This window comes from Pan troglodytes, chromosome 4, assembly GCF_028858775.2.
Source record: "Pan troglodytes isolate AG18354 chromosome 4, NHGRI_mPanTro3-v2.0_pri, whole genome shotgun sequence".
NCBI classification, from domain to species: domain Eukaryota; kingdom Metazoa; phylum Chordata; class Mammalia; order Primates; family Hominidae; genus Pan; species Pan troglodytes.
In genome coordinates, this window is record NC_072402.2 from 110,642,987 (window position 1) to 110,654,595 (window position 11,609).

The 11,609-nt window shown below is 42.0% G+C and overlaps 1 long non-coding RNA gene across 1 annotated transcript; it reads left to right on the plus strand.

Annotated features, from left to right (window-relative positions):
• Positions 1–11,305, plus strand: LOC104006515 (uncharacterized). Its single transcript, XR_680263.4, has 3 exons — positions 1–115; positions 9,356–9,467; positions 10,127–11,305. It is a non-coding gene; the product is annotated as an uncharacterized LOC104006515 (long non-coding RNA).
• Positions 11,306–11,609: the final 304 nt, after the last annotated feature.

The following is an 11,609-nucleotide window of genomic DNA, read 5'->3' on the forward strand; positions in this document are numbered from 1 at the left end:
CAGCAGCTTCCTATCTGCCTGAAGGAGGGCATCAGGGTCACAGGTGACATGGTTCATCCCTCCCCTTTCTGATGTCTTCCCTTACTGCCTGCCTCCTTGCTGTGCCTCAGACAAGGTAAGCCTCTGGGCGTTCGTTCACTTTTCTTCTATTTCAGTGGTTCTCAACCAGGAGCACTTCCTCTCCCCTTCTTCCTCCTGGGGGGAGGAGTAGCAATGTCTAGAGATACTTTGGTTGTGAAACAGATTGTCACACAAGGAGAGCAGGAGGTGGCAAGTGCAACTAGCATCTAGTGGTTAGAGACTAGGGGTGCTGCTAAACATCCTGTAACACACAGGACAGCCCCCACAACAAAGAATTATCCAGCCCCAAATGTCAGTAATGTGACAGTCCAGAAACCCTCCTCTATCTGAAAGTGTCTTTCCCCAGTTAACCATTTAACTGTGCCCTTCCATTATTCAGATATTTGTTCAAATGGTACCCCTAATCTCAAATTGCAAACCCCAGTGGTCTCTAGCTTGATTTTTCTCCATAGAATTTATTACTGTCTGGCATTATGTTCTACTTTTTTTTTTTTTTTTTTTTGAGACTGTCTCACTCTGTCACCCAGGCTGGAGTACAGAGGCGTGGTCACAGCTCACCGCAGCCTCGACCTCCTGCTGTGCTCAAGCCATCCTCCCACCTCAACCTCCCAAGTAGCTGGGACCATAGCCGTGTGCCACCATGTCTGGCTAATTTTTTTTGTTTTTAGTATAGATGGGGTTTCACCATGTTACCCAGGCCAGTCTTGAACTCCGTGATCTGCCCACCTTGGCCTCCCAAAGTTCTGGGATTACAGGCATGAGCCACCACCATGCCAGACCATGTTCTATTTTTAAATTATCTTTCTTTCCTCACTAGATTATGAGCTCCATGAGGGTAGACATTTTTGCTTATTTTATTTGCTTCAATATTTTAAGCACATTGAACAGTGCCTAGCACTTAGTAGTTGTTCAATAACTATTTGTTGAATTAATGAATGAATGAATATCTAACATGTGTTGTACCACCCAGTATTCCAAGTGTTACGTGGACTAGTTCATTTAATCCTCACAGCTGCATGAGGAAGATGCTACCTGTTTCATCCTCATTTAAGGAAAAAAAAATGAGATATAGTGAGTTCCCATATCACAATAAGTGGCAGAGCTAGAATTCAGAATCAGGCTCTTACCCCTATATTACACTGCTATTATGGGTTGAATTGTATTCTACCTCCCTAAAGAAGACATGTTGGAATCCTAACCTACAGTACCTCAGAGTGTGATCTTATTTGGAGATAGGGTCTTCAAAAAGGTAGTCAAATTCAAATGAACTCATTAGGGTGGACCTCAATCCAGTGTGACTGTTGTCCTTATAAAATGGGAAATTTGGCCAGGCGCGGTGGCTCACACCTGTAATCCTAGCACTTTGGGAGGCCGAGGCAGGTGGATTACGAGGTCAGGAGATTGAGACTATCCTTGCTAACACGGTAAAACCCCATTTCTACTAAAAATACAAAAAATTAGCCGGGCGTGGTGGCGTGCACCTGTAGTCCCAGATACTCAAGAGGCTGAGGCAGGAGAATGGTGTGAACCCAGGAGGCAGAGCTTGCAGTGAGCCGAGATCAAGCCAATGCACTCCGGCCTGGGCAACAGAGCGAGACTCTGTCTCAAAAAAAAAAGGGGGGGTGAAATTTGGACGGAGACAGATACATATAAAGGGAAGACTGTGAAGAAACACAGGGAGAAGATGGCCATCTACAAGCCAAGAAGAAAATCCTGGAACAGATCATTCCCTCACAGCCCTCACAAGGAACCAAACCTGCTGAGACCTTGATCTTGGACTTCCAGCCTCCAGAGCTGTGAGATAATAAATTTATGTTTTATTTATTTATTTAGAGACAGGGTCTCACTGGGTCACCCAGGCTGGACTGCAGTGACACAATCTCCACTCACTGCAACCTCCACCTCCCAGGTTCAGGCGATTCTTCCACCTCAGCCTCCCAAGTAGCTGGGACTACAGGTGTGTGCCACCATGCCAAGCTAATTTTTTTTTTTTTTTTTGTAGAGATGGGGTTTCACCACATTGGCCAAACTGGTCTCAAACTCCTGACCTCAAGTGATCTCCCCATCTTGGCCTCCCAAAGTGCTGGGACTGCAGGCATGAGCCACTGCACCCAGCCTCAATTTCTATTATTTAAGCTACCCAGTTTGTGAGACTGTTACAGCAGCCCTAGGAAACTAGTACAGCTGCTTAGCAGAATAACTCAACTGTAAACTTCAAACAAGTTGTGAGTTTGTATAATTTCCTACTGAGTACAGTATGTATATTAAGTTGGGGTTGTTTTTGAATACTTAAAGTGATTCATAATTTGATTTTTTTTCTTTTTTTGAGATGGAGTCTGCCTCTGTCACCCAGACTGGAGTCCAGTGGCATGATCTTGGCTCACCGCAACCTCAGCCTCCCAGGTTCAAATGATTCTCATGCATCAGCCTCCTGAGTAACTGGGACTACAGGTGCATACCACCATGCCTAGCTAATTTTTGTATTTTTTTGTAGAGATGGGGTTTCACCATGTTGGCCAGGCTGGTCTTGAACTCCTGACCTCAAGTGATCTGCCTGCCTCAGCCTCCCAAAGTGCTGGGATTACAGGTGTGAGCCACAGTGCCGGTCCTGATTTTTTTTTTTTTTTTTTTTTTTTTTTTTAGACAAAGTTTGACTGTATCACCCAGGCTGAAGTGCAGTGCACAATGTTGGCTCACTGCAACCTCCGCCTCCTGGGCTTACACCATCCTCCCACCTCAGCCTTCCAAGTAGCTGGGACTACAGGTGTGCACCACCACACCCAGCTAATTCTTGTACTTTTTTGTAGAGATGGAGTTTTGCCATGTTGCCCAGGCTGGCCTCAAACTTGTGAGCTCAAGTGATCCGCCCATCTCAGCCTCCCAAAGTGCTGGGATTACAGGCATGAGCCGCTACACCCAGCATCACAATTTGATTGTTTTATTTATTATTTATTTATTTTAGCAAAGGAGCAAAATCCTTTTAAGTTAGGTATCCAAATCAACCTAGGTTTTTGTCACTACATTTCATGCAGTGGCAACATTTGTACTACATTAACTATGCATGGAATATCTAGAAACATACTGTTCATTTGGATTTCTTCCTTTCTTCCTTTTTTTTAAATTTTTTTATTTTTCAAGACAGGATCTTACTCTGTTGTCCTGGCTGGAGTGCAGCGGCACCATCATGGCTCACTGGGGCCCTGACCTCTTGGGCTCAAGCAATCCTCCTACCTTGACCCCACAAAGTGCTGGGATTATAGATGCAAGCCACTGTGCCCAGCCCTTGGCTTTCTTTCTGTAAATATTGCTCTCTTTTCAATTTTCTCTTGACATAGATTCCAAATTTCTTCTTTCCTCAAGCATTCAACCAATGGTGAGGCAAAGCAGTATAGTGAGGCATAGTGTGGAGTTCTATCTCTGGATTCAGTCTGTATGAGCTAAATCCCAGCTCTACCATTTAGCTATATGACTTTGGGCAAGTTGCATAAGCTCTCTGTGCTTCTGGTCTCTCATCTGTAAAACAAGGATAAAAATAGTACCTATTTCACAGAGTTCTCATCATGGTTAGGTGAGTTACTATTTGTAATGTTTTTAGAAGAGTACTTGATGCAAAATAAGTGTTTAAATAATTTAAGAAAGAAAAAAAACACAGCTAGGTGTAATTTTTTTTTTTTTTTTTTTGAGACAAGGTCTAGCTCTGTCACCCAGACTGGGGTGCAGTGGTGTAATCTCAGCTCACTGCAACCTTTGCCTCCTAGGCTCAAGCCATCCTCTCACCTCAGCCTCCCAAGTAGCTGGGACTACATGCACATGCCTCCAAGCCTGGCTAATTTTTGTATTTTTTGTAGAGATGGCATTTCACCATGTTGCTCAGGCTGATCTTGAACTCCTGAGCTCAAGCAATCCTCCCCCCTCAGGCTGCCAAGGTGCTGGGATTACAGGAGTGAGCCATCATGCCCAGCCTCTAAAATTGAGATGGAGAAATATTACATTACTCTTGCCTTTAGTAAATTACAATCAGATTCGGGGAGTATGGGATCCTAGTTTATCCCACCAGCACTGTAAACCTTAGATTCTTTCATAGCAGAGGAAAGAGATGCAGAAAATAAGAACCCAGAAGCCTGCCTAAGGTCTCAAACTATTCACTTACTCATATTTACTAAATATATCCTGTGTGCCAGATGCTGCTAGATCTGGGAACTAGATAGATGAGATCTGTTTTGGAGGCTGTGAAGAAGGTTGGCCTGGAACCGGTTGACACTGGCAATTTCTTTTTTTTTTTTTTTTTTTTTTTTTGTCCCCCAGGCTGGAGTGCAGTGGCGCGATCTTGGCTCACTGAAAGCTCTGCCACCTGGGTTCACGCCATTCTCCTGCCTCAGCCTACTGAGTAGCTGGGACTACAGGCACCCACTACCACACCCGGCTAATTTTTTTTTTTTTTTTTTTTTTTGTATTTTTAGTAGAGATGGGGTTTCGCCGTGTTAGACGGGATGGTCTCGATCTCCTGACCTTGTGATCCGCCCGCCTCAGCCTGCCAAAGTGCTGGGATTACAGGCATGAGCCACTGCGCCTGGCCAACTTTGGCAGTTTCTAAGGAGGAAGTTGAACTGACTTGGGATGAGGCAAATACTATTATTATACCCTCTGTGAGCTAGAGAAGAAAATTCTGCTGGAGAACTCAGATCAGGTCACTTTTGTTCTACACAAACTGTTTCTTCAGGGTAAGAAAACAAGTTGAAGTCATCAAACACATTTGTTCTTACTCATGTTAGGAAGAAGAGGTACAGCATAATTTGTCAGGTAATCTCTTCCTTCCTTTCCCCCACCCCTGCATTTGTAGGGTACCCTGGTATGGCACCAATGAGACAGGCAGGAGACCCTCAGCCCCTGCAGACACAGCCCTGTTGGCACATACACCCTCCCTCTGCTGCAGGAGGCTTATGATGACATGTCATCAGAATAAAAAGGGAAAAAGACAGAGTAAACAAAACCTGAGACACGGACTTGCCAGACCATGGGAGGAAAATGTAGAGTCTGAATGTAATTTAAGAAAGAGCATTGAAGGAAACAAAATGTGAAAATCACCATGTTTCATTGAATATATTTGAATTACATTTTCTTTACCTCATTTGTCCTATTCTTAAACATTTTCTACTGAAAATATGGACAAAGCATTTTAATGTATTTCTCCCCTTATCAAACAGGAAGTTGATTTTTAGAAAATTCGTGCTCACAGTTGAGAATAAACCAACATGGAAATATCCTTTAGTTTAGCAAAAGTATTGTTATGTGAAATTACTAATATGTCATTGCTATTGCACACAAATCTAGAGATTTCTCACCAGGTTTAAAAATGTCCTTTATGCCAGGTGCAGTGGCTCACGCCTGTAATCCCAGCACTTCAGGAGGCCGAGGCGGGCGGATCACGAGGTCAGGAGATCGAGACCATCCTGGCTAACATGGTGAAACCCCGTCTCTACTAAAAATACCAAAAAATTATCTGGGCCTCGGGGCGGGCACCTGTAGTACCAGATACTCGGGAGTCTGAGGCAGGAGAATGGTGTGAACCCAGGAGGCGGAGCTTGCAGTGAGCCGAGATTGCGCCACTGCACTCCAGCCTGGGCGACAGAGCAAGACTCCATCTTACCAAAAAAAAAAAAAAAAAAAAAGTGTCCTTTATTTCTCCTTGACGTTTCTCTAATGGTATCTGCACAGTGGACTAATAGGAGAAAACAAGTCACTAATAGGTTGTTTGTCTATGCTCAAGACCAGTTAGTCCAGTTCCAGATAAAGCCTGGGGTTTGGATTCCATACCAGGATAATACGGCGTTCACTCACCCTGGGGTATGGGTCCAACTACAGAGAACAATCCACATCTGCCTCCTAGCCTACAGGGTGGCAAGAAGTTTTGCTTTTCTTTTCATGTGAGAGAAGGACCAGAAGGAGTCAGACAATTTTGCCCACTTCCTTTCGTGATAAGACATCAGGTAAATATAGTTAACATAAATAAAGAAACTGACCAGGCCAGGTGCTGTGGCTCATGCCTGTAATCCCAGTACTTTGGGAAGCCAAGGCAGGAGGATCTCTTAAGCCCAGGAGTTTGTGATCTCCTCTCTATAAGAAAAAATTTAGAATTAGCCAGGCAAGATGGCATGGTCCTGCAGTTTCAGCTACTGAGGAGACTAAGGCAGGAGAATGGCTTGAGCCAGCGAGGTCCAGAGTGCAGTGAGCTATGATCACACCAGAGTGAGACCCTGTCTCAGAAAAAATAAATAAAAATAAAAAAGAAAAGAAAAAGAAACTAAGCAGTTGTATTAAGTTTATATTGCTACTGTAACAAATTATCCCAAACTTGATGGCTTAAAACAACACAAATTTTTTATGTTGCAGTGCTCTGTGTCAATCTTACTGGGTTAAAATCAAGGTGCTGTCAGCAGGGCTTTGTTCCTTTTTGGAGGCTTAAAGAAAGAGTCATGTTTTTTTGCTAATTGGGTTGTGGCAGAATTCAGTTTCTTGTGGTTATAGGACTCAAGTCCCCATTTCCTTCCTCATCTTCAAAGCCACTGCCAGCAGCAGTCAAATCCCTCTCATACTTCAAATCTCTGTTCCTTTTCTTTCATCTCATCTCTCTCACTCATCTGCCTTCTGCTTCTACTTTTAAGAACTCATGTGATTAGATTGGGCCCACCCAGGTACCAGGATAATCTCCCAGATCTTTTTTTTTTTTTTTTTGAGACGAAATCTTACTCTGTCACCCAGGCTGGAGTGGAGTGGCGCAATCTCGGCTCACTGCAACCTCTGCCTCCTGGGTTCAAGCAATTCTCCTGCCTCAGCCTCCTGAGTAACTGGGATTACAGGCGTGCGCCACCACGCCCGGCTATATTTTTTTTTGTATTTTTAGTAGAAACAGGGTTTCACCATGTTGGTCAGGCTGGTCTCGAACTCCTGACTTCGTGATCTACCCACCTCAGCCTCCCAAAGTGCTGGGATTACAGGTGTGAGCCACCGCACCCAGTCAATCTCCCTGATTAGTCTACATAACTTTAATCCCATCTGTAAAGTCCCTTTTGCCATGCAAAGTAACATCTTCACAGGCTTGGATATTAGGGCATGGATATCTTTGGGTGGAGATGGAAGTCATTATTCTGCCTACTACACTAGCCTTACATGGGGGACCCATAACCAGCATCAAGTTCCCTGGAAAGAATGAACATATTGAGATCAGACAACTGGTGTAAGTCCTTTCACTCACATCAATCGCCATCCCAGGACATGGCACAGGGTCAAAGCACAGGCCCTGGAGCAGATACCCTGGATCCCTTACTTACTAGCTGTGCACTCGTGGGAAAGTTCTCAACCTCCAAAAGCCCCACTGTTCTCAGCCTGTAAAACAAAGATAATGCTAGTATCTACCTCATATAATTGTTGGAATAAATGAGATACTCCACGTAAAGCACTTCACAGAGTGCCTATCTGAAGGGCACATACATCAATGAAGTAGACACTAACAAGAGTTTATGCCCAAAATTATACTATCTTCTCTTATTCTTTTGATTCAAGGATTTGGTATCTGTGAAAATCAAAATACTCTGGCAAAAATAAGAGCACATTTTCATCAACAATTTGACTATGGGAAAGAAGGAGGAAAAGAAAATGTATACTGAGCACCTATTTTGTGTTAGACAATTTGTATGAAGATGCTGACAGCATATTTTGTTGGAGTCAGGGGTCACTAAGTACCTGAGGATTAAAGGAGTAGTGTTTTCCAAGGTACAAAGTAGTGAAACAAAATTGCTTATTTTTCAGTTTTGTCTAGGATCCTTGGATTAACCCTTGGCCAAGTGAAAGGGACCCTCCAGGCCTACACAGATGTGAGCAAGGAATTGACCTACAAACAAATGTCAGGTCAAAGTCAAGCTGTTCTCTGACATGCAGCAAGCTGATTTATGCAGCTCTTTATCACTTAGCAGTCTCTTAATGCTTCCTGTCTCTCTTCAGTCTCTGACTTTCAGCCTATTTTGGATGAGTTTTGGCCCATGTTCCTCTAGCTCTTGGACATCAATCATGCTGTGACCACACTGGTTGACTCGAGGACGTGCATCTTCCTTTCATTACATAAATAACTTTTGCTTTATGATGAGCTCTGTCATGCAGTTAGGAGAGAATTGATTGACCACATAGCCTTTTGCATTTTACCCAGTCTAGTCTCCCTAAAGTCCATGCTGATGGAGATTTATAACTAGTTAGTGTTGGGGGATTTGGAATAAGGTTTGGGAGGACAGGCTTGTTTTTGTTTTTTTCACACCATTGTTCCCAGCACATCTTTATCTGTTCACAGCCATAACAAAAACACCCTACTAAAAGTGAGAATTCATTAGTCTAAAAAAATTACAATATATACTCTTTCCAAACAGCACCAACTATTATATGCATCATCTTAACCACCTTTATAGAGTTTACTGAAAGTCATTGCTTCTCCGCCTTTTGGCTAAGATCAAGGGTGGAATTTACTGAAAGTCACAAGTGAGACTCTAATTTTATACTTTTGATGGTTTTTTTTTTTTTTTTTGAGATGGAATCTCACTCTGTTGCCCAGGCTGGAGTGCAATGGCGTGATCTCGGTTCACTGCAACCTCCAATCTCCTGGGTTCAAGCGATTCTTCTACCTCAGCCTCCTGAGTAGCTGGGATTACACACACATGCCACCACACCCACCTAAATTTTGTAATTTTAGTAGAGATGAGGTTTCACCTTGTTCCTAGACTGGTCTCGAACTCCTGACCTCAGGTGATCCACTTGCCTCAGCCTCCCAAAGTGCTGGGATTGGAGATGTGAGCCACTGTGCCTGGCCTGATAGTCATTCTTATGCAAATAGTTTGGACTTGAAACATCAATAGTGATAACTGTAACTTCTAATTTTGTACAATAGTAACTGAGTTAGTGTTTAATACAATATACCCAGTCTATATCACATGTGTATTTGGTATGTTTATAACCCAACACACTGGCATATGAAATGGATTAAAGGGAGAGTCTCCATTTCTGGATTCTTTGGAAATGTGATTACTTACAACCCGTCTTTAACATGTAGGAAAACCGTTTTACTTCGATTATTTCATATCAAGTTCGCAACTTGCAAAATTAAGTGGAGGATAGGCAGTTTTCTTAATAAACTAATACAGAAAACAACATTGGCTTAATTTCAGAGTAATCTTTTTAAATACATTATTTTTATAGTTAACTGAAACCACTTTTCCAATTTGTATTTATTCAGAGGAAAAATTTGTAAAAGTCACCTTGGACTGAAGACCAGCATCAGTTTATATGGTGTGAGTTCTTTTCATTTGCCTTAGATTGCACCTACACTGACAGAAGAAAGTAAAAAGGTAAGCAATTATCTTAGGATTGTACTAGTAAAAATTATATCAATTATATCTACTTGGTGTAGACAGCCCAGGCTGTCTTTCAGCATAGGAAAATTGGTCATGGGTAGATTTTTCAGGGTGACTTAGTTTGAGACCAAGAAATAGTCATTGCTGTTTTTGTCAAGTATAAAATAGATTCCAGAATGCATTCCTTCATCCTCGAAGGCCCTTCTCATTAGCATTGGACCTAATTATCTAGATATAATTTGTTAAAGGTTTTACACTACTTTAAAGAAGGCTACTGAGTCACCAGCATTTAATATTCATTCATTCATTCATTCATTCATTCAACAACTATTCACTGAGCACCTACTATCTGCTAGGCACTGAAGATACACCAGGAACCAATATAGATTAGGTCCAAGCTCTATGGATCTCACAGATTATAACCACAGCAACATTTGCTATGTGTCATTAAGAGTTTGAAACTTTAATATCTTAACCTAATATTTATATTTTTCTTATCACTAAAGAAAAAACTATTATCAATAAATTTGATAACTGATAAACTCAATGTGACTATGTTTTTATCATATATCCTTTGTTCTCTCTTTACCTGTGACTTTGCTAGCAGTAAATTCTTTTTAACTTCATTAGCTTTTCTTTTCCCTTTCCCACAGATCCAGCAGTTGAGGGAGCACTGGCTTCATGGTTGAGTCATCATTTTGCTAAATTATGTAATAAATTCATAAATACTAACAGTGGAAAAACTAAGCAGTGGAGGGAAAATCCACTGTTTATCTTCATCTCCCAGTCGCCCAGTATTTCACCAGTGGTATCAATTATGAAATGTCAGACTCATAGGGAATGGGAGACAGAGCTGGTCAATGATCTGACCAAGCATCTGATGATGATAATGTTTTTATTATATAAGGAGACACTTAAAACTGTATAAATAGACATTTTATTGTTTTCCTTTAAATGTGTTTAACTCTAAAAATGTTTTAGTGCAAAATGTGTTAGTAGTTAGCAATTGTTTGTTATACTAGTGATCCAACATCTGTTAACAATGAGGTTCTGGCATACCATCTGTATTAGTCCATTCTCATGCTGCTATAAAGAACTGCCTGAGACTGGGTAATTTACAAAGAAAGGAGGTTTAATTGACTCACAGTTCTGTGGGGCTGGGGACACCTAGAAAATTTACAAGTATGGTAGAAGGAGAAGCAAACACATCCTTCTTCACATGCTGGCAGGAGAGAGAATGAGAACCAAGTGAAGCGGGGAGTCCCTTATAAAACCATCAAATCTTGTGAAAACTTACTCATTATCATGAGAATAGCATGAGGGTAATCACCCCCATGATTCAATTATCTCCCACTGGGTCCCACCCATGACACTTGGGGATTATGGAAACTACAATTCAAGATGAGATTTGGGTGGGGACACAGCCATACCATATCACCATCCCACATGAGTAATTCTGAAGAAAAGGAAGCCAGAGTAACAGGGTAGCAGTCACCCCAAAATAACCCTGAGACTACAGCTTTGGGCAGAGCAAGCCCTAGGCAAAAGCTATGAAGTGAGCAGAGCTGTTTATCCATTAACTCATCTGTTCTATACCCATCTATACTGGCTATGATATTCCAACATTATGCACAAGGATAAACAAGATTTACTTCCTGCCCAAAGAAATTTACACATTTTAGCTTCCTTCCTAAAGTCAGCTTCCTGAATTTTCTACACTTACACACCCATAAGGCCAGTATCCTACTGTTCTTTGGCCTCTTGATTTCCTCCTCTTATCAAAAACTCTTCTTGATTAGCTACAAGTTGGGAATAAACTAATAGTTAATTCATACTAAGGTGTAAAAGACTATATGGCTGAACACATTGTATTCTACTATCTTTCTCAGAGGTGTTTGCATTTTTAGAGAAAGGAAGCCTTAAATTTGAAGCAGTGAAACTAATGGTGGAACTCCAGGTATTAGTAAAGCAATAGCAGAGACTTTTATTTTTTGAGACGGAGTCTCACTCTGTCATCCAGGCGGGAGTGCAGTGGCATGATCTTGGCTCACTGCAACCTCTGCCTCCTGGGTTCAAGTGATTCTCCTGCCTCAGCCTCCTAAGTAGCTGGGATTACAGGCACATGCCACCACATTG